The sequence below is a fragment of the Protopterus annectens genome, chromosome 12.part0 (assembly GCF_019279795.1).
Source record: "Protopterus annectens isolate FY-2018-M chromosome 12.part0, PAN1.0, whole genome shotgun sequence".
NCBI lineage: Eukaryota > Metazoa > Chordata > Ceratodontiformes > Protopteridae > Protopterus > Protopterus annectens.
In genome coordinates, this window is record NC_056746.1 from 314,869,232 (window position 1) to 314,896,127 (window position 26,896).

General features: G+C 46.1%; 1 protein-coding gene across 1 annotated transcript in view; it reads right to left on the reverse strand.

Moving 5' to 3' along the window:
• Positions 1 to 26,896, reverse strand: part of ERP44 (endoplasmic reticulum protein 44) — an 866,037-nt gene that overhangs the window by 647,709 nt on the left and 191,432 nt on the right. The gene's annotated exons all lie outside the window — the stretch shown is intronic.

Below are 26,896 nucleotides of genomic sequence, written 5' to 3' on the forward strand. Positions count from 1 at the left end.
GTTTTTCAGAAGATTGGTAGTCGGATGGCTTACCAAAGCCGTATTGGAATTCAAGGACTGACAGCGAAAATCTCCAGGTACAATAAGGGCCTGACGACATATAGTTCTGGCGTTGAACAAACCACAAAAGTGACAGCGAGGGACGTCATGATCTGGGCCTAAACAGGTGACGCAGTAAGAATGGAAGTCTCGGTGTGGTATTTGCTTTCCACAGGTGAGAGAATTGTTAACTTTTTCCGACATCAGTTAGAGCAAGAAAAAAGGATCCCTAATGGGGTACTTAGCTTTAGAAGACTTCAACTTCAATTCAAAAATGAAAACTCAGATAGTGGCCGACCGGCACTCGTGCAAACTGCTTCTGCTTCGGGCTCCTCTGCAAGAAAGACTGATGTAATGGTGTTGGCTGCCTGATTTTATACCACCGACGACCTGACGTCAGTCCTGGAGCGACAGCAACCAACTCAGAAATACTAAGCCTCTGGTATTGGGGCCGACTGAGGGCTACCCCTGGCAGGATAACACAAATGTGATGACTGCAACAGTGAAACACGAAGATCATCTTACAACTCCTCTGCATGGCAACAGAGGTTTGACATCAAAGGTAGACCTGTAATTAGGTGGTAAATCTGGACCTACTGACACTTCACAGTCAACTGCTATACTTACATGTTCAGGTACACTGACAACATTTTCAAGACAGTGGTCACTTTAAAGCCCAGCACAAACATGGGAGACTAGAGTTTAGGACCTCTACTGCATCCTCAACAAAACTGCCACAGACATGACCTCCCGCAACATCTCCACAGACAAGACTAACAATGGAAAGTGCCCCACGTCATATCAATGAAGGAAATCCTTTAATAATGAATCAAAAAGGACTTCTCCCAAGTTATGAAAAGTCTTATTAACTGCAGTGGCAAAAGTACCAAAGACAGGGATGCTACCAGGAAGTCCTTTGCAAAGCTACTAGCAGGAAGCTACTCATGCTGCAGACCACTCGGAGTCCTTGGTAAATAATGCTGGAGTATGACAGAGACAAAAAATAGTAACACTGCATTGAAAGTAAAGTTCCTCAGAGCAAACTGAAGGGTCTGCTGCTGTTGCAGACCCAAGACAATGGTATGCCAGAAAGCATCCATCATGTTATGTTCATCATCACCACCACTACCATCACAGCACAATGCAGTAACAGATAAAAGCCCCTGAAAAATCACCATCCAGATCTTGATACATCAGATATGGTCTCATTTAAATCATTTTGGATCATGGCAAAAGACTCGACCATTTCAGAGCCAAAAGATGACAGTAAAACACTCCCATATTGTTCCAAAGAAAAAGACAGTCTTTCTGAGCCCCTGAAGGAGTAGTGTGCTGCAGAAACTAGAACAGATCCTCTCAAATCAACAGCACTTTCTAAGGCAGGACCTAAGAGTTCTAAGTTCTGGATGCCCATGACCACGATTATCACCTACTTACTTTGTAGTGGTTCACCAAACAATGGCACCTACTAAAACCTGCACCCATATGGAAGGTCCAGGATCGTAGTAGAGAATACAGCTTTTAAGATGGCAAGATCCCTCTGGTGTGAAACTTGAATGGCTCTTCTCAGTCTATGAGGGTATTTCTTCCTTATTGGCTGGCAAGGGAAAACAGACCTTGACAGGGGGTAAAAGCCATCCCAGCATAAGGTCCTGCTTCCTCTGCTGGAATTCGCCAGCAGCTCTTGGAAGACCTGACCAAACAGAACACTCCACCACACCAAAAAAGGAACATCCATCAGTATCACCTTCATAAACTCTCCCATAAAAGAGATGATCCTGAGTCATACCGTCTTTCACAGGTATGCTCTTCAGCGTCCTGGCACAGTCATAACTTTAGGGTAGTCAAAAAGTACAGTTGTGTACACTTACCATAAATGTAGATGTTAGAGTGTATTCACTGTTGCAGTTATTACATTTGGGTTATATCCTGCTAGCAGGTTGCCCTCAGTCGGCTTGAATTCCAGAGTCTTGGGTCCTGCATCAGTTGCTGTCGCCTCTTCCCTGACGTCAGGGGTATAAAAGATGCAGCCGACGCCAATATATTCAGTTTTTCTTGCCCCAGATGTCAGGTGCCCCCAAAAGGGTAGGCTAAAATTATGTAAATAAAACATACATGTACCAAAATAAGCTTTACCTTCATCTATAAGCAAATACACCACCCAGGTCATGTAGATTAGAGAAGTAAAGATAAGTTACAGCAAAAATAAGGGGGATGGCGGGTGGGTAACCTGGACTGTAACAGTGAATACACACTCGAACATCTACATTTATGGTAAGTGTACACAACTGCACTATGTTCTTCGTGTTTCACTGTTGCAGTCATTACATTTGGGTTTAGTCCCAAAGCTATGGTTGGGAGGCTTGAGCTAAACAGCATTAGGAGCGGCTATGAGGCCCTGCAGAACTGCAGTGGCAAAGCCTGCCCTGGATTTAGAGTAAAGAGGCAGATTGTAATGTTTTGTAAAGGTATGTACTGAACTCCAAGTAGCAGCCTCTAAAACGTCTTTGGTTGGTACTCCCCTGAGAAAGGCTGCAGAAGTGGCTGCAGCTCTTGTTGAATGTGGCTTAATGCCCTTAGGCACTGGTATGCCATGCTGTGAGTAGCAGAAACGAATGCAGTGACCTATCCACTTTGAAACAGTCTGCTTGGAGATGGCCTTTCCTTGTGATGCTGTGGCATATGCCACTAGTAATTGTTCTGTCTTTCTGAAAACTTTAGTTTTGTCCAGGTAGAATCTAAGTTGTCTGTGTATGTCCAAAGAATGCAAAATTTTCTCCCCCTTGTTCTGTGGATTTGGATAAAAGGTTGGATAATGAATAGTTTGGTTAAGGGCTACCACCTTAGGCATAAATGTAAGGTTTGTTCTCAGGGAGACCCTGTCTGGATAAAAAAAGATAAAGGGTTCCACAGGCATGAGAGCCTGTAGCTCTGAAACTCGTCTTGCAGAAGTTATTGCTAGGAGCAGAGCTGTTTTCCAAGATAAGAACTTTATATCCGCAGTAGCAGCTGGCTCAAAAGGAGGTAAGGTGAGTTTTTCCAAGACATAATTGAGGTCCCATGCAGGTGTTGGTGTTCTCCTTGTGGGCCTTAAGTTTTTGGCTCCTCTGAGGTACTGCCTTAATAAAGGATGAGAAAAAAGTGGTGGCTCTGTATTGTAATGAGCCGAAATGGCAGAGGCATGGATTTTACTTGATGAAAAAGATAGGCCTTTGTCCAGCATCTCAGTTAAGTATTGCAAAATCTGAGGAATATTTGGATTAGCTGTATCAGTTCCTTGAGCTTGGTTCCAAGCGCAAAATCTCTTCCATTTCCCAGCATAGGATTTTCTAGTACTAGGCCTTCTGGCTTCCAAAATGACATCCATCACAGCTTTACCGAGAGGTGTGGTTTGTATGGCTACATTACCTGCCATGCTGCAAGGTTTAGGGTCCTGAGTTGGCTGTGCAGAATCTGATTGTTTTGCTGGGACAGTAGAGGAGGTATTTGAGGTAAGGTCCAGGCTGGGCATTGGGACAAGTTCCTTAAGATTGCATACCAGTACTAGTGTGGCCAGTCTGGGGCAATCAGAATCATTTTTGGTTTCTCCTGCCTGACCTTTAGGAGTACCTTGGGGAGGAGAGGCAGTGGAGGAAAGGCATATACTGATAGGTTTGTCCAGTTGAAAGATAAGGCGTCCACTTTCCAAGCTTGTCTGTGATAAGTCCTTGTGCAGAATCTTTTTAGTTGACTGTTTTGAGGGGAGGCAAATAGATCTATGTCCAGGCGTCCCCATTTCTTTGTTATCATGCTGAAGACTTGTGGATCCAGGTGCCACTCATGGGGATCCATGAGGTTTCTGCTTAGTTCATCTGCCAGAGTATTTTCCTTTCCTGGCAGGAATTGTGCCTGCAGATGAACTTGGTAAGTCAATGCTGTGTCCCACAAAGCCATGGCTTGTCTGCACAGGGGATAAGAATGAGTGCCCTCCTGCTTGTTTATGTACCACATGACTGTGGTGTTGTCTGTCTTTATCAGTAGTTGTCCCAGATGAAGTAGGTCCTTGAAGGCCGTCAGGGCATTTTGAACAGCTAGCATCTCTTTTTGATTGATATGTAGATGCTTTTGGTTTGTGGACCAGGTGCCCTGAATGCCTCTTCCTGCCATGTGTGCCCCCCAGGCATAATCTGTAGCATCCGTCGTTAGGCTCTGCCTGGCTGGGAGTAGTGAGAATGGCTGTCCCTTGTTTTGGTGACAAGCCTTTGTCCACCATTGAAACTCCTGTTGTAGGCAGGGAATTAGAGTAATCATTGTTTCCAGGCTGTGGCAATGTTGTGTCCAGACACTTTTTAGGTACCACTGAATTTTCCTCATATGCAGTCTTGCATATGGAATTAGTAAGATGCAGGATGCCATGAAGCCCAAAGCCTGCAGAATTTATCTTGCAGATAACTGGGCCTTTGTTGCCACTTCCTTGAAATAGGTAGTCAGTTGCCTTCGTTTGTCTGGAGTGAGATAAGCCATCTGGGCAGTTGTATTTAAGCTTGCACCCAGGAATATTATCTCTTGAGAGGGTACTAGTTTTGATTTCTTTTTGTTGACTGTGTACCCTAGGCATGTTAAAAGTCTTATCACAAATGTCAGATGCTGTAGTAGAATGTCCTTGTTCTCTGCTTGTATGAGGCAGTCATCCAAGTAAGGATATATTTGTATTCCTCTTTGTCTGCAGTAAGCAATTACTGGTGCCAGGCACTTTGTGAAGACCCTGGGTGCAGCAGATAAGCCAAAGGGCAGTGAAGAGAATTGGTAATGCTTTGAGCCAGCCTTGAATCTGAGGTATCTTCTGCATGATTGTCTGATTGGGGCATGCAGGTATGCCTCTTTTAGGTCTAAAGTCACGAGCCAAGCCTTGCTGCCCAGCATGGGCAGAAGCTGCTGTAAGGTCAACATCTTGAATTTTGGTATATTCAGGAAAGTGTTTAGAATAGACAGGTCCAGTATAGGTCTCCATGCTTTGTCCTTTCTGGGTACCAAGAACAGTCTTGAGTAAAATCCTTGTCCCTGCTCTTGCTGTGGCACTTGTTGAATTGCCCTCATGTCCATGACAGCTGCGACTTGTTTTTGAGCCTCTGCCCATTGATTTTTGGGCAGGTCTGGCCAACCGTTGGCTTTGGCAGGGTATGTAAATGAAACTTGTAGCCTTGTGACACTATGCCTAGAACCCATTTGTCCTGGGTTATAATGTGCCAATTTTGAGAAAAAAGTGCAAATTTTCCCCCTAAGGGTACTGCCAGAAGATAAGTGCTTGGTGCAAGCAGGGGGAAGTCATTGGGACTGTTTCCTATATGGTTGTGATTTGTCATCTCCACCTTTGGAGGTAGAAGGACCCCATTGCTTAGACCTGTAGGAACCTTGCGGCTGTGATCTGCCTCTAGGGCATCTGGATCTGCCCCTTTGAGGTCTGTCTGAGACTGGAAAGGACCAATTCTTTGTTGGCCAGTGTCTGCTAAATCTAGGTGGCTGTACCTGTAAGAAATCCTTGACCGTTTGCGTAGATTTAGCTTTGTCCTCCACTTTCTTTAACACCTCTTCCTCTAACACCAAACAAGGTATCACGTTGTAACAGAGCATCTAATAATTTTGCTTTAACATGATCAGGCAGATTTTGTTCTTTTAACCAAGCATACCTCCTAATGACAGAACCCATAACAGCGGCCCTGCAGGAGGCCTCCAGAGAATCAAAACCACATTGCAAAGTATGCTTTCCATCTTCTTCAGCTGCATGCAATAAATCCTGCATTTCTTTGTTTTCTGCACATTCAGAATTTACCATCATTTTCTGTTTAAGCAGTGTCATGATATATTGCTGATATTTGAGCATATGAAACTGCCAATTTAAGGCCCTTATAGCTAAGGTAGCAGATGTGTAAATCTTTTCTCCCCATCTATCCAGTGCCCTAGAATCCCTGTCTGAGGGGGTAGGGTTTTTTGCAGTGAAAGCCTTAACCCCTTTTGGACCCTGAGAAATAGTTTCTGGGTCTGCAGTAGGGTTTTTGAAAAGGAATTTATGAGAGTCAGGGACCCTGTAGTTTCTGTCCGGCTTAACAGGAGCTGGAGGTAAAGAGTCAGGGGTCAGACTACACTCCGAGAACACGTAATCTACAATGTCCAACACAGGTGGAATAGCTAGAGGCCTGTGTTGAGATAGTAAAAGGAAGTCTCTGAGCCTTTTCTTAGATTTTGAAAAATCTTGGCTCTCCCAGTGAAAGTGCTCCCTCATGGTATGCAAGGTTTCCCCAAAAGAATAGTCCTCAGGAGGAGAAGTTGAAGGAATTGATTCTTCAGCATCAGAATCCTCATAGGGGGGAACAGAATATTCCTGATCAGAAGAGGAATCAGAAGAAATGGAAACCTGATCTGAAGATTCATAGTCTGTCTCTTGCCTAGGCCTCTTATCAGGAGGGGGATGGGAACCCCTGATCAAGGTAATTAAGTCTTCGGCCATTTTGAGCATCTGTTTTTTGGGCATGGAGGCCTGTCCTTGCGGCTGGTGAACTTGTTTCTTTGCCTTTAAAGGTGTTTTAGTCTTTGAAGTCGGTTTAATATATAATTGTTTAGGTCTGAATACACCCTCAGAAGCTGATGCCTGCTCAGCGGCTCCGGACCCATCTGAGGGACTAATCTCCGAGGCCCTTGAGTTTCCAGTGGCCTGGCCGACTCCACTTGGGAGTTGGTAGCGGCCTGCGACTCTAAAGTAGCGGGCATCAGGGGCTGCGAAAGCGCCTCACTGAGAACCGGCGAACTGGCGACTTGCTTAGGAGAAGCTTCGTCTTTGGTTTTGGACCTCGGTTGCCTGTCTTTTTCTTTTTCTTTGCGTTTTTTGTGAACTCTGGTAATCGGATGGCTATCCGACGATATTGTATAATTAAATCTTCGCCCAAAATAGCTTAATGCAAAATCGTACCAACGCTTAATAGTGCGTTGGTTAAATCTAGCACAAAACCGACAACTAGCAACGTCATGGTCAGGGCCTAGGCAAGGAATACAGTAAGAATGAAAGTCCTTATGAGGTATTTCCTTCCCACAAGAAATACAATTATTAACTTTTTCTGACATCGGTCTGGAGCAAGAAAAAAGTTTCCCCAACAGGGTACTTTGCTTTTAATGAAGACTTCGGATCTGAAACTCGAACATGAAAATCTCAGGAGTCGGCCGATCAGCACTTGCGAACTGCTTCTGCTTCGGGCACCGCGCGGCAAGAAAGACTGAATAAAATGGCATCGGCTGCATCTTTTATACCCGTGACGACCTGACGTCAGGGAAGAGGCGACAGCAACCTACGCAGGACCCAAGACTTTGGAATTCAGGCCGACTGAGGGCAACCTGCCAGCAGGATAACCCAAATGTAATGACTGCAACAGTGAAACACGAAGAACATCTGTACACTGCTCTTTCCACCACAGAATCAGGAAAAGCAGACGTTTTTTTCCATAGCCTGATCTACCACTCACTACTGAAATATGGACTATTGTGATAAACTTTTGAGACTTTCAAGCCCCAAGTGACAGACAAGAATACTCACCCACTCAACCTGTTTAAGGCTTCAAACTCCTTATCCCACTATAAGGTGACAATGTGCTATGGGTTCTTTGGTCCATGCTGCACAGAAAAGAACCTGTGAGAGTCAGCTCTAGGATGCTTAGCAGGGATCTTACTTCAGTCATTAGGGGGTTGCACAGGGCATCTACCCTCTTAAATAGTGAAGCAGCAACCTGGGGCTACTGCTCTGTAAATGCAGCATCCTTGAACAGAGGCTACATGGACACGATGCCCCAAGCCATCTACTGCCTTCACCACATATTCATCAAGGCACCTCTGGAAAGAAGGAACAAGGGGGTAGAGGCAGGTTTTTAGACAACTTCCCATGCCTGAGACTTACCCACCAGTGCGTCATGGGGTGCAGTGTTTGGGGGGGGTCATAATCCTTACTTAACTTAGATACAAGGGCCACAGGGGGTTTTCGAGTCTCCCAGGAGAGTCTAGCATTTGATAAACATAGTACAAGTATGATTTGGAAGCTTTATAACAGGTTGCCAAAGCTTACGGCCTGCAGAAGGCAACACACAGATATGACAAAGCCTCCACCAGACTGGGCCTGCATCAAGCTACATCTCCTAGAAGCAGAAGGCAAAGTCACACAGTTCTTTAAACAACTGATGCGGAGAGTCTGACAATCTGATGTTGGTGACCTGGTAGACACCCCTCCTCACTCTGGGCCATGGATTCATGTTGGGCCACGGAAAATGATTGGACAGACAAGTCCTTGGATCCCAAGTACCAGAACCATTGAAAAAAAAGAAGTTATATACTTATCATAACGTTCCATCTGAGTAGTTGTACTTCATTTGTTTTCAAACTGTGGATTTCAGATCCACATCAGATCAGACATGGCCGCATTTTCCAGCTATGGATCTGAGCTCCAGACTCCTCCCCTTACCCATAATGCCCCATGTCTCCCTTCTCCCTTCAGATCAAGTTTGCTGCCTAAAAGGTATGATATAGTCAACTCAATATTGCCTTATAACAGGAATCTCCATGACAGTCCCAGACCTGGACAGAGTCAAGGGCCATACACTTTATACAAAGTTAAACACAGCCTGCATCCATGATAAGGTCAGGGGGAAGGAGGAGGGGGGGTGAAGACATACGAATTCCAACTACTCAGATTAAGAAGTTATGTCTTACCATAACGTTCCATGTTAGTTGTCTTCTTCTCGCCTTCTTTCTTGCTGGATGGGTTCGGAGCTGATCCTCGGCTCCGACTCGGCCTATACTATAGCTCGAGAGCTATTTTTACTGGCTCGAGGCAGCCCTACATCCCACAATACCATGCGCTAACTCCCCAGATCTCGTTTGGAAGCCAAGACATAGTATAAATAGTAATATTACAATAATAATATTATAATCCTCTCTTACGAGTACAGATTACCTGCTAGTAACACTAAGGATACAAGGAAAAGACGCAACATATTGTATCTCCAGAAGTGGAAGGACTCAGAACCTCGAGTCTATCCAGGCTAGGGGGCAGGAGGGAGGGATGCAAGAAAGAAGGCGAGAAGAAGACAACTAACATGGAACGTTATGGTAAGACATAACTTCTTAATGTTAAATTGTCATTCTCACCTTCATTCTTGCTGGATGGGACAGCGTCTCTAGCATCTTAGTCCTGGGTGGCTCAATGAAACAGACTCCTGAGTACAGTGGAACCAAAATCAGCTCTATTTCTGGAGGCTAAATCAAGCTTGTAATGGGCAATAAAGGTATGTTTGGACGCCCATGTAGCTGCTGCACAAATGGCATCTAGTGGTAACCTTGCTTGAAACGCCGTTGAAGTTGATAGTGCCCTGGTTGAATGAGCCTCAGGCCTAGAGGGAAGTTGCCTGTGTCTCGACTCATAGACCAAGGTAATAATAGATGTCAGCCATCTGGAAAGAGCAACCTTCGATACCGGAAGCCCTTTCTTGCCTGCAGCATAAGAGAGAAAGAGCTGGACTGACTTTCTGAATTGTTTTGTCCTGTCTAGGTAATACTGTAATTGGCGATGAACATCTAATGAATGTAATTTTTGTTCAGCCCTGTTGGTATAGTCTGGGAAAAAGACAGGCAAATCAATGGAGTGGTTCAGATTTGCTTCCGATAACACTTTTGGTAGGAAGGAAGGGTTTGTTCTGAGAGTTACCCTATCTTTATGAAAAACCCAAATAAGGAGGACGGACAGACAAGGCTTGAAGTTCCGATACCCTTCTGGCAGATGTTATAGCTACTAAAAACAGCGTTTTCCAAGAAAGAAGTTTGAGGGAGCAAGAAGCTGCAGGTTCAAAAGGGGGCAGAATTAGTGAGGTTAGAACTAAATTCAAATCCCATTGTGGGGGTGGATCTTTGACTGGAGGTCTGAGCAAAAAGATGCCCTTAAGAAAGGCTTTACAGAGTTTGTGGGACATAATATTTGCTTCTGAGAGTCCAACATGAAAATTAGCAATGGCCGCTAATTGTACCCTGATAGTGGCCGATGATGACCCTGAATGAAAAAGCTCCGCCAGAAAGTCTAGAACCTCATGAATGGGTGCATGAAAAGGATCTAAGGATCTAGTTTGTGCCCAGTGTGAAAAACGCTTCCATTTACTCGCATAAGTCTTCCTAGTATTGGACTTATGGGAAGCCAGAATGATATCACGAACAGGAGGAGAAATAAGGGGAAGCCTGGCTATATCTGGAAGTGGAGCAACCAAGCTGTGAGGTTGATGGAATGTAGAGACTGATGCAGCTTGCCCGTGAGGTGGGTCAACAGATCCGGAAGGGGTTCCAGATGCCACGGCTGTTCCAGTAGGTATTTGTGCAGGAACGGGAACCAAACTTGTCGAGGCCAGAACGGGGCAATGAGGATCATTTTGGATTTCAATGCGGTTGCTTTCTGAATTAATTGCGGGATCAATGGAAAGGGAGGAAAGGCATAAAGAAGACCCCGGGGCCAAACGTGAACAAGAGCGTCTCTCTGAGGGGTTGGCCTGGTAGAGGAAAAAGTGTGAAGAAGTCGAGGCACTTGCTGTTTTGTGGAGTTGCAAAAAGGTCGCAGCAAGGCTGGCCCCACTTCCGAAAAATTCCGTCTACTACCGCTTGATTTAGAGCCCACTTGTGAGGTATGAGGATAGTTCTGCTCAATCTGTCTGCTATGACGTTGGACTTCCCGGGGATGTGCGTTGCTATCAGAAACCGTTCAGATGAAATCGCCCATTGCCAAAGTCTGAGTGCTTCTCGACAGAGGGGGTAGGACCTTGTTCCGCCCTGCTTGTTTATGTACCACACCACAGACATATTGTCCGTTTGAATTGCTATAGTCCCCGTGGGAAGAGAGCTCTGAAGGGCCTGCAATGTCAAAAGCACCGCCCTCATCTCCAGGAGATTTATGTGCAGGTGGCATTCTGACTGTTGCCAAGTGCCCTGGACTGTCCTGCCCTGATAATGCCCCCCCCCACCCGATCAGGGAGGCATCCGTTGGGACAGTGGCAACTGGAGGGGGGAGAACAAAGGGTCTGCCCTGAAAAAGCTGAGGGGAAACCATCCACCAGGAGAGATGTTTCTTGCAAGATGGTGTTATCAAAATGTTGTGGGTCATTGGTAGCTGTTGAAAGGACCACTGAGAAAACAGCATCCACTGAAGGAGCCTCATGTGGAAGCGGGCTAATGAAAGTAGAAGAATCGCCGCCGTCATGAGGCCCAACACTTTCAATACTAGCTTGACTTGGACTCTGCTGGGCTGAAACAGAAGCTGAACATTCCGTCTTATGTCTGTCACTCTCTGAGGTGGTAATGTTGCAGACATTTCTGTGGTGTTTAATATGGCGCCTATAAAGCTTATACATTGACAAGGCGACAAGGAGGACTTTGCAAAATTTATAGAAATACCCAGACTGTTGCAAAGTTGGATAGTGTAATCCCTGGCCATTATGAGATCCTGTTTGGTGGTAGTGGAAATGAGCCAGTCGTCTAAGTATGGAAACACCTGGAATCCTTTCTGTCTCAGGTGAGCCGTGACCACTGCCAAACATTTGGTGAACACCCGGGGGGCTGTGGTGAGACCAAAGGGCATGGCCCTGAATTGAAAATGACTTGACTCCCAGCCAGAAGCGGAGAAACCTCCTGGAGCGCCTGTGTATTTTGATATGGTAGTACGCGTCCTGGAGGTCTAATAAGCACATCCAGTTGTCTCTGCCCAAAAAGGGTAGAATGGACTGCAGTGTTACCATCCGAAATTTTGTCTTTAGTACAGAGTTGTTTAACCTGCTGAGGTCCAAAATGGGTCTCCAATCTCCTGTCTTTTTTGGTACCAAAAAGAATCTGGAGTAGATTCCGGATCCTAGCTGATCTGCTGGGACTGCCTGGATGACTTTTTTTTAACAGCTTTTTTATTTCTAGCTGAGCCTGACCCCTTTGTGCGGGTGGTACGTCTGGTAGGGGTTTTGGCGGTTGTACCGGAGGGGAAGTGAAAGGGATTTTGTAACCCTCGGATATGATCTTCTGTACCCATGTGTCTTGGGAGAGGGATTGCCAGGCTTCCGGGTACAGAGATAATCTTCCCCCGACTGCCTCCGAAGGCGGACAGTCGGGCAGCTTCTCAGGGATGCTGAAAGGGTTGGTCAGGGAAAGATTCCCTGGAACCCTGGTTCTGTGGACCCCCTCTGCCCCTAGGGCGGCGTCTGTTATTATTCCCCCTTCTGCCTCTAGGGGGAAATTCACCACATGCGGCAGGCGCGACTCCCTGTGGTTTGCGGAACCACATCTTTCCACCCCTCTTGTCCTTTAGGATAAGGTCTAGAAGGCGTGGAAAAACGGACTCACACGGCACAGAGAGTCTTACCATCTTGCTCGCATCTGGTGAGGGTATTCTTCACCTGAGGTCCGAACAATTCCGAACCGTCAACGGGGGTGTTGGTGAAGGACACCTTGAAGGGGTGGTCAAAGTTACAGGGTCGCATCCAAGCGTGACGTCTCAACGCAACGCCTGTGCCAGCGGCCCTACTCGCTCCATCGGCTGCATAAGAGATAAGCCGCATGGAGGAGTTATCAATGGAGTTCAGAGTAGCCAGCTGAGAGTTTATTTTGTCCTTAAACCCCGCAGCAGAAGGATCCTGTACCGTTTCACCCAGCTCTTTGAGCAAGTCTCTCTGACGGCGGGTGAAATGACAAATAGTTCAGCGATCGCATAGAAAAGGTCGCTGAAACAAAGGTCCACTTGCTGTACCTGTCCATGGTCCTGGACTCTTTGTTAGGAGGATGAACAGATACAGAAGGATCAGCTAATTCCTTCTTAGTGGCTGCTGCTACCACCATAGCATCAACTGAAACACCTTTGGTGAGAAAGGATTTGTCATCTGGTGCAGAATTAAATTTAGAAGGCCTCCTAGGGGTAGGTTCCATTGAATCAGGAGCTGCCCACGCCTTTCTAGCCACTACCTCCATTAGTGGGTCGAAAGGGGGAGACACCCAGGAGGTGGAAGGGCGAGATCCAAAGGCGTCAAGGTAAACCGACTCATCCTCGGAAGGTTTGAGAGTGGACCAATTTCCCCTCTGTCTTAGGATCTCCAGGATGTCTGAAAAGGAGACATCCTCAGAGGGGGATCTGGGGGACCCTTCCGACTCGTCCAAGTCGGTGTCCGACGTGACAGACTCGGGGGAATCTATGTGCTTCCTCTTGCACTTTCTTTTCCTAGGGGGTTCCCCTGAAACTTCAGGGGAGCCCTCAGAAGAGGAGGAGACACCCAAAGTGGGTACCCTACGCTTTGGATCTCTGCTGTCGGGTGTAGGAGGATGGCCAGAGACCGTAACAGGCACTACAGAGGGAGGAGCCGCAGAACTTAACCTTGGAGTGGACACTGGGTCCAGCACACTCCTCATCACCTTGAAGGCTCCCCTATCAGACACCAAAGGTAGCCCCGGCTCCGAAGAGACTGGAACCGCCCCGGAACCGACAGAGAAGGCTCCAAGAATGATGTCGGGGCCGAACTAACCAGAGCCGAAGCTCCGAGAGGGAGAGCGGGGTCGGGCAAGGGTCTGATGCCACTCGCCCCCTCGGAGCCGACAATGGAGTCTCGGCGCCCGGACCTCTCCACGGACGGAACCAATAAAGAGGTCGAAGCCGACGACACCGGAGCCGAAGGAGGAAGTATTGGCTCTGACGTGGGCAAGGTCACGGTTCCGACAAACTCCGGCTCCGAACTCGAGGGATGAGTCGGAGGAGGAATGGATAACTGTATCGAAGGAGCCACAGTCTGGTGAGATGGGCTCTGGAGCATTTGGGCCAGCGCCTGAGATTTTATGAGTCTACTGACCACCCCCTCGATGTCGTGGTCAGAGAGCCTGGATGACCTCGATGAATGAGTCCTATGACTCCGCTCCGATAGGAGAGGGGACCTCGGAGCAGATCTGACGGACTCTAGCGAAGGGGACCTAGAGCGCTTGCGTGCTGGGGTCGGCTCCAATGATGGTTTTGAAGCGGAACCCACTTTGCTCGCCTCGGAGCCAGACGGAACAGAGGTCGGAGCCATCTCAATAATGCCAGCCCTTGGCTCAGAAGCTGGAGCCGAGGGTTTGGTGGTTTTTGATGACTTCCCTGAGCCAGACTTGGACGGGGAGTCATCAGGCTTTAACAAGCCCCTTAGGATGAGCTTGTTACGCCTTTCCTGCAGGACTCTTGAACTAAATCCGTGACAAACTGAACAAGAGTCCTGCAGGTGTAAAGGCCCCAAGTAATAGACACAAGAAGTGTGACCTTCTGTCAGAGACATTTTCTGACAGCACGAGTCACACTTCTTGAATCCCGAGACCTTAGCGTCTTTGGACATAAGTCCTAAATACAGAAAAACACAGTAAACACAGTCAGCCCACACACTCACTCAACTTATACCCAGAAAGGAGTTAAGGGGACTGACTAAAAACACACACACACACACACACTCTAAGGGGTGGGGGGATGCTAGGTAGGCCCGATTATAAAAATTAACTAAAAGGAAGGGATGAAGGGCTACAAAAGGGCTGTAATAAATAAAACTATTGATAGGGACCTAAAGTAGGAAAACTATCTGGAAAACTATCTGAAAAATAGTTCTATTGAAAAAATTCTCTTTTACTGACCTCAGCTGGTAAAAAAAAGGCAACCTCGCAGCGAAGCGGCAAACGAGATCTGGGGAGTTAGCGCATGGTATTGTGGGATATAGGGCTGCCTCGAGCCAGTAAAAATAGCTCTCGAGCTATAGTATACGCCGAGTCAGAGCCGAGGATCGGCTCCGAACCCATCCAGCAAGAATGAAGGCGAGAATGACAACTTAACATGGAACGTTACAGTGAGTAAATAACTTCTTTATCTGAAGTAGTTTACTTCATTTGATCTTCAACCTGTGGGACACAGTCCCCAGCTACCATAAACTCCTGGGTGGTCCTCATGGAAGGATATTCCAGAGCACCGCAAAGCCAAAGGATACTCTAGTCTGAGACACAACATCCAACTTGCAATGAGAAATGATGGTATGAGATGTGGACCAAGTAGCTGCTGAGCAGATATCATCCAGAGACTCCCTAGACCAGAAGGCAGCTGACGTAGCCATAGTTGGGGTGGAGTGTGCCTTCACTTGTTCTGGCAGGGACCTACCTTTCACCTCATAGGCTCGAGCAATGCACAAGGAAATTCATCAAGCAATTGTTACCTTGGAAACTGGCTTGCCTAAATAATGTTTTAGCATAAGACACGAATAGCTGATCAGATTTGCAAAAGGGTTATGTCCTATGTAAATAAAATCTCAGTTGTCTATGACCATCAAGCAGATGCAACTTGTATTCGCCTTTGTTATGGAAATTGGGGAAAATGGTAAATTTATAGCTTGGTTAATACTGGCTTCCAAGGCCACCTTAGGCAGAAAGGATGGATTAGTACGCAATGACACTCTATCCTTGTGAAAGATCATGAAGCTCTGACACTCTTCTGGCTGAGGTAATGGCCACCAAAATTAAGTTTTCCATGTCAAAAACTGAAGATCAACCAATGCTGCCGGTTCGAAGGGTGCAGAAACCAATGCCTGTAACACTAATGTAAGATCCCACGAAGGCATAGGGTCCTTAACCAGACGTCTAAGTAGAAAGGTCCCTTTAAAGAAGGTCTTAAAAAGTTTGCAAGAAGCCAGGGAAGACATTCACCCCCACGTGGAAATTAGAGATAGCTGCTAGCTGCACCTTAACTGTTGAACTAGCACCCTGATGGAAGATGCTGGCTAAAAATTCTAAGACCGCTGAAAGAGGAGCCGTGAAAGGATCCAAAGCTCGCTGAGTGGCCCATATGAAGAAACATCTCCATTTACTACGATACACCTTTCTGGTGGAGGATTTGTGAGCCCCCACCAAAATGGATTTTGCAGGGGATGACAATCCGGGAGTCCTGATAATCATGGGAACTGGAGCAGCCAAGCCATGAGCTTCAGACTGTCCAAATCTGGGTGAGGGATCCTGAGGGAAGAGAAAGAAGATCCAGAACTGGATCCAACGTCCATGGAGGAACAAGTAGGTGAGACCATAGTGAGGGGATCCAAACCTGGCAGGGCCAGAATGGGGCTATGAGAATAACCGTGCTCTCTAGCCTTCAAGGTTTCTGAAGAAACTTGGAAATAAGCGGGAGTGCAGGATAAGCATATAGGAGACCGGGATGCCAAGCATGAACCAGTGCATCTCTGGGAGCTTCCCCCTCTGGGAGGTTCAGAGCAAAAAACTTGCTGCATTTTGCATTGGAAGGAGATGCGAAGAGATCGCAGCAAGGCTGATTCCACTTTAGAAAGATCTGCACCCTACCAAAAGGATTCAGAGACCACTCGTAAGGCATCAGAATCGATCTGCTTAGCCTGTCCGCTAGAATGCTGGACTGCCCCGGAATGTACATTGCTACTAGAAAGCGGCTGGTGGAGACTGCCCATTCTCACACTCTCATGGCTTCTCGACAGAGGGGATAAGATCTGGTTTCCCCTTGTTTGTTGATGTACCAGACTACTGACATATTGTCTGTCTGAATAGCAATTGTCCCTAGAGAAAAATGGGCATGAAGTGCATGCAATGCCAGAAGAACAGCCCTCATTTCTAGAACGTTGATATGCAACTCGGTCTCAGAGGGGAACCACGTGCCTTGGACCGTCCTTCCTGAGCACTGCCCCCCCCACCCTAGCTGGGAGGCATCCGTGGTCACCATGGTTTTCAGAAAAACAGGGTGAAAGGAACGTCCCTTGAGGATATCCGGAGATTGAATCCACCACTGAAGGGAGTCACTGCATGCCCTCGAGATTCTCACTGGAAAGGTGAGAGGAAGGTCTAACAGGGACCACTGGACCGCAGTTGTCCACTGATGCTCTCTCATATGAAGGCCAGCCAACGGCAGGAGATTGATTGTGGCTGCCATGGAACATAACACTCTGAGCACTGCTGCGGCTGTGAGGACCTGAGCATGAAGAATTTGTAAAACATGCACTCAAACTGCGTATCCTGTCGAGGGTGAGAAAAACCCTCATTTGAAGAGTGTCCAAATGTGCCCCAATAAAGTCCAGAATCTGGACCGGCTCTAGAGAAGAATTGTTCAGATTGATGGTAATACCCATATTGTTTGTTAACTGGATAAGTAATCTCTGGCCTGACACAGTAGATGCTCTGAGGGGGCAGCAAAGAGTCAATCGTCCAGGTATGGAAAGACCTGAATACCCTGGAGCCTCAGGTGAGCCGCTACAACCGCCATCACTTTGGTAAACACCCTGGGGGCTATGGTGAGACTAAAGGGGAGGGCTCTGGACTGGTAGTGTTTGGCTCCCAGCTGGAAGTATAGAAACCTCAGGGAGTGTCTGTCCATTTTGATGTGGTAGTACGCATCCTGGAAATCGATCGAGCACATCCAGTATGTGGCCTGCAGAAAGGGCAGGCTAGATTGAAGCAAGACCATCCAGAATTTTGTCTTGGTTACTGACAGGTTCAATGTGGACAGATCCAGGATGGGTCTGAGGTCCCCCATTTTCGTTGGCACCAAAAAGAACCTGGAGTAAACGCCGGATCTGGACTGGTCTGGGGGGGACCATTTGGATGACTCATTTGTTCTGCAGTTTACCTATTTCTAACACTGCCTCCTCCTGCTGCATGGGTGGGATGTCTGAGAGGAGTCTGTTCAGACAGGGATGTTCGTTGAATGGAATGAAATATCCTCTGGATATGATTCGCAACACCCAGTGATCTTTCATAATGGACTCTCATGCTTCTGGGTGTAGCGGCAGGTGACCCCTGACTACCTCCAGAGATAAGCAGTCGGGCAACCCCTCAGGACTGCTGCCCAGGACACTCTGAAAATGGCTCTCGGGACCCAAAATTTCTGGGACCTCCTCTGCCTCTCAGGCGGCATCTGTTCTGACCCCCTCTGCCTCTGGAGGATGGAAAACCCCGAGTGTCCCAGGAAAATGCCAGAGACTTCCGGAACCAGTTCTTCGTTCCTCACTGATTCCTGGAAAGGATCTTTGAGAAGAGGAGAAGCGGATCCTGATGGCAGACAGGGTCTTCCCGTCCTTCTCACTCTGTATCTTTTACAGACTTCCAGAAGAGGGAAGAAACATCATAAGGGGCATTGGTGAAAGATGCCTTGAAGGGCTCCGAAAATTGACAGAACCTGAGCCAGGCGTGATGCCGGATAGCAGTGCCTGTTCCGGCTGCCCTTGTGTCTCCCTCCATAGCATTAGACAGCAGTCACATGGACGTGTTGGCAACTACTTTTAGAGTGGCAATTCGAGCGGAGAAGGTCTTTTTGTTCTCCGCCGACATGGACTCTGGGATAGACTCCGTGATTTCCTTCACTAAATCTCTCTGGAGACTAATGACATGTGCCACATAGTTCAGCAGCCTCATCAAGAAGGTCACTGAAGCATATACTCTTTTCCCAAAATGGTCCATCGCTCTTGATTCTCGATTAGGGGAATGAACTGTAGAACTCTCCTGAGTGAGCTCCTTCTTGGTGGCAGACGCCACCATTATCGCATCTTCTGGGGACCCTTTGCTCCAATGCATCCTGTCTGACAGGGGACTCAATACTTTGTCGGGGTGCTTAGGGATGGGATCTACAGTGTCTGGCTCCTTCCATACCCTAGATGTTATCAAATCCACGAGTAGATCAGCAGGAGGGGACACCCAAGAGGTAGATGTGCCCAAGCCGAATACCTCCAGGAATACGGACTCATCTGAGGTCGGTTGGGGGGGCTGAACACCCCCCTCTGGCAAAGGAGCTCCATGAGACATCCTCGGGGGGTGAACTTGGGGAATCTTTCCCTTCATCCAAGTCAGTGTCTTCTGTGAAGGACTCTAGTGGAGAGTCCAAGTACCTCCTCTTACACTTACATTTGCTGAGTACCTCCTTGGGGGGAGAATCTCCAAGGAGGACTCACCAACCTCTTGATGTTCCACTGGAACTTCATAAGGCATCGCGACCATGGGCTGTCCATGAGATGGCAAGCCCATTGGAACCACCCTCAAAACCAAGGAGGTCTGGGCAGTGTCCGAGGATGAAATGGTCAGAGGCCTCGATGGAGAGAGAACCCTCTCCACCATGTCAAATGCAAAGGGGGAGTGAACCTCTTGGGATGTAATAGCGGGGCCTGTCCCCCTCTGACCTGATAGGGATGTCAGAGCCAAGCCTCCAGGAGCAGAGATGCCGAGAGGGATGCTCCGCTCCGAAGCGCTCGGAGCAGACAGTGCCCCCTTGGATCCGACCCTGAGGCTACAGCTCCGAGAGCCTGGCTCCAATCCAGTCAGATCCGACAAGTTCAAGGCAATGGCCGGTGTCAAGGTACATGGTACTGTCGGCACCAACCCCTCGACCCCGAGAGTCCTCAGATCCAAGAACTCCACAACCGCTGGTTGGAGAAGGAGTTATTGGTCGGAACAAAGGTTGCAAGAAGCCCACTCTAGAGGGAGAGGGTGCCATCAAGACCCCCATCCGGATCTAGGTGCAGATAAATCTCCGCATCATCTTGTCCATCTCCGCCGCTTAAACTTTGGGTGGAGCAGGAGGACGCCACTGAAACTGGACGAGAGAGCCAGTGGGGAGAAGTCCTTACTGGGGACAGGCTACAAGTCTCCTCGGACTCAGGGGAGAACCTGGGGGAGCATAAGCAAGGAGATCCAGGCCTAGTCACCAGCCTAACTTTCAGTGGCGGACCTGTCTCAGACAAGCGGTCAGGGGACCACTTGCGGGAACAGTCCTTCTTGGCCTTGTCCCCTTACCCAGACCTCTTGGCGGGAGTTTGAATCCCAGAGGCCGGGGAAGAGGAAGTAGAAGCAGCAGCCGCTGCTATCCCTGCTGGAGAAGGGATGGTAGCCCCTGAAGAAGGGAGCAATACCTTCAGAATCAGTTTGTCCCACCTGTCCTTGAGTGCCTCTGGGGTTGAAACCAGCGCAAATAGTACAGGGGGACTTGAGGTGATCTGCACAGAGGCAAACCATGCACAGAGTGTGGCCATCCACTGGGGATAGCTTATGGCCACAATGTGTGCATTTTGTAAATCCTACACACACACACACACACACACACACACACACACACACACACACGCACACACACACACACGCACACACACGCACACACGCACACACACGCACGCACACAGTCTCTCAGATAGAAGAAAGAGAGGAAAGTTTTTTTTTTGATATCCGACGCAGATGCAAGTGAAAGCAAAGGATGTAAGAAAGAAATGGAAGAAGTCAGAGAGAGAAAAAAACAGAGTTTAGTTCATTTACATGACCCACTAGCTGGAGCTCAGAAACCACGCTTGTAACCACTATGGCGGCAAACAAAAAAATGGGGGGGTGGGGGCATTATGGGTAAGGGGAAGAGTCTGGAGCTTGGATCCATAGCTGGAAAATGCAGCCGTGTCAGATCCAATGTGGATCCGAAAACCACAGGTTGAAGATCAAATGAAGTAAACTACTTCAGATTCAAATAATCCTCCATGATTAAGGTCTTCCTCACAGAGACAAGGTTCAGGGTTTGATTACGACCTCTGGTTGTTTGCTAGGCTTGTAATAGTTTGGAGACTGTTTGCTTAGTACTTACCTATGAACCTATGGGGACCTGACCAGCCATGACAAAATTTAACATTTGACTTTAGAAAGAGTGGCTCTGACTCCACAGAATGCCACCCCAAAGTAAATGCTAGGATTGTATCTCTTGTGGATCCCCTCATACACTGAAGGGAAGGACTGGTGCAACAAAAACCCCTAACTAGTAGAGCTGATTACCACATGCAATGGCTGACTGTCATATCTGGAATGGACATCAAAAAAAGGATACAGCTGATGTGTGCCATCTACATTTTCTCCTTCTTCTGTAGCTTTGATACCCTTATGCTGATCAGAGTGCTGTGCACTTTCAAATGCTGACAAGTTATAAGACATCACCCACTCCTGATGTTTTTTTCCTGCTGTGCCTTTTTGGTAGAATTGACAGAAGTGGTGTCAGACATCATGTTCATCTCCAACACAGCATAATGCCGGTGTGGGTCTTGGCTTGTGATTTCACTGTAGCACAAGCAATTTGATAGCCTAAGGTTCTTGGGCACAGAACATGGAAAATTTTCCATGACAAATGTCAGTAATGAAACGTGAATTTTGTGAGCAGCATAAAAAATGAATTGGTGCACTCATGGACTAGGTCAACAATCAAAATGCACTGTGTGAGGTCACTACATGTACAGATGGAGGGTGTGCCTGCCAGTGTGCGAAATCTGAGAAAAAAAAGACTTAAGGAAGCAGGAAACATCCCAATTTCAAAGCCATTAAAGAAGACCCCTTGCATTTAGTATCGCATGTAATCTTTTTAAAGGAAAGAGAAGAGCTATGACAACTGGTAATGCTGTTTCTATTCGAAGCACAAGCCAACTGATTTTGGGGGGGGGGGTTTGAAAAAAAGGTCAGATGACAATATTGATGAGCAAACACCTATTTATTACAATACTTTTGTGAAAGTTTCTTTTCTCCAAAAAAAGACAATCATATTTCTCTAGATACAGACATACATAGTTATTTAGAATGTTATTGCTGCTTGGCATGCATCCTGATACAAACACATCGAAAATCACAAGTTAAACCTGTACTGTTTTCTCTAATATTATGTGCAGTAACAGTCTGTAAAATAAATTAAATTCACAGGACTGCAATCAGCAAAGTCTCCCTGTAATGACACCACCTTCAATTATAAAAGCTATAGGTGACCCGTAAGTAAATGTCCATTACCTAGTTCAAACTCCTACTGCCTTCTAGACTTGATGATTGCCAGAGGTTATACTTTTACCTTTCATACTGTGCCATGCCATATTGTTTAGTTTCTTTAGGACAACGTGCAAGTGTTTACACAACAATGAAAGGGGAATGCATTACCACTGTCCTTAATACAATAATTATACTAAGACTCCCTCTAGTGGTTATATTATCTACATTAACAACATTCACTCCTGACTGCATAGTGAAGTTCCTCCACAAAACGTATGCATTCAACTCTTGTACCTGGCTGCAAATGGGTTAAAAACCTCCCTTCTAAATACACGTTATCAACACTTTCTTACCCTCAGGATATTCTTCTGTATGTGATGCATCTCATGCCAAATGAAAATACTTTTTCCTCTGTGATACTTTTGTTATAAAAGATTGCTACTAAATGTGTGCTTACCTACAGGGTTCCTTAATTTCCAGCATCCATACAATATACAGGTACAAACAACCAAATAGTTGACCTACAAATTGTGTACGTTTATGAAGACTTCAAAAATGAACTAATACATGTGAAAGCTAAACAGCAGAGCTAGCAAGAACTGGTTAACAGCAACAGGTTTTCTCAAAAGCAAATATTAAAGAAAAAAAGAAAACAATTTTAATGCTTTATGCCAGTGTGTGTCTGTGTTCGTGTGTGTGCACACGTGAGGGAGAGTGTAATTATCACAATTATCTCCCAATAAATTTAAATATGACATTATACATTTTAAAAATGTTTGTTAATCCATTCAATGCATCCAGTTATTCAACTACTAAATGGCAATAAGCATTCACGTTCAATCATCAACACCTGAAGAAAAAAGGTGGTTGATTCAGCTTTTTTTTTCTTTCCTGCAGCTGTACTTTTTCATTTTAGCTCAGCTAGTCTGGTCACCACCGTGTGTGGGAGAACTGTAATCCTACTGAAAAGGTAAAGAAGATAAAAGGCGTGGCAAACGAAGGAGTGGATGAAAACAAGAGAAATGAGTGAGGTAGAGTTGTATGGAAGTACAAGCTGTAAAATGTACATGTTGATGCAATTATAACAGGAAATTATGTGCCTTAAAAGAACGATGGCAAAGGACTTGCAGAAATGACAACTTTCAGCAGGTGTGAGTTAATGAATAACAGCATGCCATGGTGTTAGCTTATAATAAAATTAGCAAGGAGACTAAGTGTACATGATCGTAACAGGGAATCTAGTACAGCACTGGAAGTACAACAGATGATCAAAAGAATAAAACTGCAAATGTAACTGCAGAGTACTGAAGCTAAAGTGGGCAGTTGCAAAGCAAGCAGATGGAAAAGGTTAAACAGAAGTACACAGAAATTTTTAGGAGGGAGGGGATCTACAGGATGTAAATTCATAATGGGAATGATAAAGAAAAGTATGAAAAAAGCTTGTGGGAGAAGGGAAGTTACTAATAAAGAGCAGTGTTAGACATGTGGCCTTCATTAAAAGGATGTGGAAATGAAAGGATAAGCCTGGTGTGGTTTAAGAGCGTCATGGCTGACACCAGACACAGCAGGCTACGCCCAGCTGCAGCAAATAGCCAAGGAAGGACTATCCTATGTACGAGTGTGCACAAGGCATGGAATGACCCTGCAAAGGAGTCTGTTGAGGTAATGATGCAGAAGACATAGGACTGAGGAGGTTGCACAGCAGAGTGGGAAACAACAGCTTTTGCTGAGATGTGCCCAGTGTTCATGTGCACAAAGTAGTAGGAAAAGAATAATGGAATCCAATGAGAAGTTAAAAGTAAGATGTCAAATGCAAGGAACTAAGGTAGTTATGAAAATGCCGAGGGATCACATATAAGGAACTGTATACACTTAATTACAGGAAAACAAACCATGCTACCAGAGAGATCAAGAAGATGGGGCCCGACATAAAACAATTAGCGAAGTGAAAGTCACAGAGCTCCTGCACTCATCTACAGGACTGTAAATATTCATAGGCAATGTCACTTTGTTTCTTTAACCTGCTCTGTATTAGCAGCATTTGTTTTGATGATTTCAGGAGTCTGAACTCTTTCTAAACAGAGAATCAGTTTTAGCTAGAATACATCAGTGATAAAGCTATATTATTTAGGATACTAACTGCTGTTACGCTTACTTTTCTTTTATCTCTGTAGGAAATTAAACACAAAGCTCATGAGACATAGCATTACAGACTCCAAGTACAGACAGCAGTGCCATTCAGCCATTACACATCAAATAATTTATAGTGCATCAATAATTCTATCTTATATTGCCTACCTCAAAGGCTAAAGCAAGCCATGGGAGCCAGCAAAAAAAGAGTATGAAATGAAATGCAAGAAAACCAACCCTGCCTTGCTATTATTTAAACAGATATTTGTACCTGCATTTACATTACCCAGGCTGTGACAGAATTCAAGCAGAAAAGAGCGAGAGAGAGAGATGAGCACTGTCAGTCTACTCTGCTAATCAGGAAAACTTTTCACAAAACTAATCTTCATTTCGAATCTGGGTACAAGTTTCTGATGACCTGTGTATGCCAAAAATGCAATTTTTAAACAGGGTATACTATTTTTTTGCATTCTGAACAGTATATTCAGCTAATTAGAACTATACAGAGTAGAACAAATCAATGGCAATTTTTTCAAAACAACAATGTAAAATGGCTCAGAAGAAAAATTGTAGCGTTTCCCTACCTCTGTGTATTTATGTCACTTTAGTATTGAAAATTCTCCTTCACTTCCTTTAACAGCCAAATATAAAGAAATAGTATGTGCCAGAGTAATTAATAATAAAATGTTATCTTACTATAACTTGGCATCTGTGTTGTCTTCCTTCATTCATCCCCACAACAGGGTCTCAGATCCGACTCGGACACTTTCCACAGACTTGGATCAGACTTTCAGGCTTCTCCCTCACACCCACAATACCTTGCATCCACCCAACTACATCAGATCGAGTTTGCCAAATCCAGTCATGCCATACACAGACACAAAAGACCAGCAGAAGAGGTTCAGACACAGGACTAACAATCCTGAGCTCATCCAGGCTCCTTAAGAAAAAAGGCAGGGGGATGGTTAAGTGGGAAAGAGAGGATGAATGAAGACAACACATATGCCAAGTTATGGTAAGACATAACTTTTTAATCTGATGCCGTTTCCTTCATTCACCTTCACAACAGGGTCAGAGTTCCCAGATATGAGAGCCTTGGGTGGCCCCATTGAAGGACATGCCAGAGTACCATCAAGCCAAAGGAAGCCCTGCTCCTGGAAATAACATCCAACCTGTAATGAGACAAAAAACTGTGATTATTAGACCATGTAGCTACTGCAAAAATGTCATCAATCGAGGTTCTGGCATAGACAGCTGACGAAGTAGCCATGGCTCTGGTAGAATGTGCCTTAGGAGGTTTAAGTAACTGCAACCCTCTGGAAGAATAAATGAAGGAAATGCAATCAGAGATCCATTTTACCAAGGTAGCTTTCGATATTGCTTATCCAAGTCTATTCAAAGAAAAAGCTATAAAAATCTGGTCAGATTTTGTGTTGCCCTGTCCTGTGTAAATAAAAATGGAGCTATGAACATCTAAAGGGTGAAGAACATACTCCCCTTTGTTTGAAAAAGTGGGAAAGAACACTGGAAGTTGAATGGACTGATTAATATTGCTTTCTGTAGCCACTTTAGGCATAAGGGATGGATTAGTGCATAAGGACACCCTATCCCTATGGAATAAGATATAAAGAGGCTTAGAAGATAGAACTTGAAGCTCAGAAATCCTCTTGGCAGAAGTGAAAGCCACCAAGATGACTGTTTTTCAGGACAGAAACTTCATGTCACAAGTAGCCATAGGTTCAAAGGGGCCCTGTGTCAATGCCTGTAGCACCAGAGTAAGGTCCCAAGGAGGAGAAGGATCCCTAAAGGGGGGCCTCAATAAGAAAATGCCCTCCATGAAGGATTTACATAATCTAAATGTGAACAAGGAAGGAGTTTGCTAGCCATGTGAAAATTAGACATGGCTGCTTAATAGTAGAAAAGCTAGCACCCTCGTTAAAAAAGGTAGAGAGAAACAGTAACACATCTGAGACCTGTGCTGAGAAAGGATCAATATTCTTGTTGGTAGCCCAAACAACAAAACTCTTCCACTTGTTATTGTAAACCCTCTTAGTGGCGGCCTTTAGCAATGCTAGAAGATATTTTCAAACTGCAACCTGAAGCCTGGACTGTCTGATCAAGATCAGAATTGGAGAAACCAAGCCGTCAATTTCAGGTTTCGAAGATTTAGGTGTTGGATCCCTGACCGGTGAGACAGGAGGTCCTGAGTGGGTTCCAGTATCCAGGGAGGATACTTCAGGTGAGACCACAGGAAGAGGAAACGCACTTGGTGAGGCCAGAATGAGGCAATGAGGATGACTGAACTCTTCAATCTACTTGCCTTCTGAAGAAATTTGGGAATGAGTGGGAGAGGACGGTAAGCATACAGGAGACCCGGGGGACAATCGTGGAGTACAGCATCCCTTGGGAACTCCCCTGGAGAGGGATCAGAATGAAAAACTTGCTGCATTTGTTGTTTAGGGGCCAGGCAAAGAGTTTGCAGCAAGGTTGACCCCAACTGCTGAAGAGCATGTTTGCTACTGATTGGTTGAGGGACCACTCTTGTGGGGTCAGAAGTGACCTGCTGAGTCTGTTCGCCAGATCATTGATTTTCCTTGCGATGTGCATTCCAAACAAAAGGCGGCCTGAAAAGCTCGCTCATTCCCACATTGTCACGGCCGCCCTGCACAGGGGGTAAGAATAGGTTCCTCCTTGCTTGCTGATGCACCAGACAATTGACATGCTGTCGGTGGTGTGTACTGTAACAGTTCCCAGAGGGAAAATGTCCTGAAAGGCTTGCAACATCAGAAGGACAGCACTCATCTCTAAAACAGTGATATGCAAACTGGTCTCAGGAGTCAGTCACGTGCCTTGGACCATCTTCCCACTGTAATGTCCCTCCACCTGAACTGGGAAGCATCCGTAGTCATGGTGGCTATAGGAGGATAGC